The following is a 389-nucleotide window of genomic DNA, read 5'->3' as shown; positions in this document are numbered from 1 at the left end:
TCCATATTCACGTCCTCATCCTATCCTCATCCTCTTCCTCGTCCTCAATCTATCCTCATCCTCTTCCTCATCCTTTCCTCATCTTCTTCCTCATCCTTTCCTCGTCCTCATTCTCATCCTCATCCTATCCTCATCCTCTTCCTGTTCCTCTTCCTCATCCTATCCTCCTTCTCATTCTCGTCCTCATCCTATCCTCATCCTCCTTCTCATCCACATCCTACCCTCATCCTCATTATCGTCCTAATCCTATCCTCATCCTCGTCCTCATCCTATCCTTATCCTCATTCTCGTCCTCATCCTGTTCTCATCCTCATCCTCTTCCTCATCCCCATCCTATCCTCATCCTCATCCTCTTCCTCATCCCCATCCTATCCTCATCCTATCCTCAT

Source organism: Lupinus angustifolius, chromosome LG20 (genome assembly GCF_001865875.1).
Source record: "Lupinus angustifolius cultivar Tanjil chromosome LG20, LupAngTanjil_v1.0, whole genome shotgun sequence".
Lineage (NCBI taxonomy): Eukaryota > Viridiplantae > Streptophyta > Magnoliopsida > Fabales > Fabaceae > Lupinus > Lupinus angustifolius.
Note: the sequence above shows the minus strand (reverse complement) of the source record.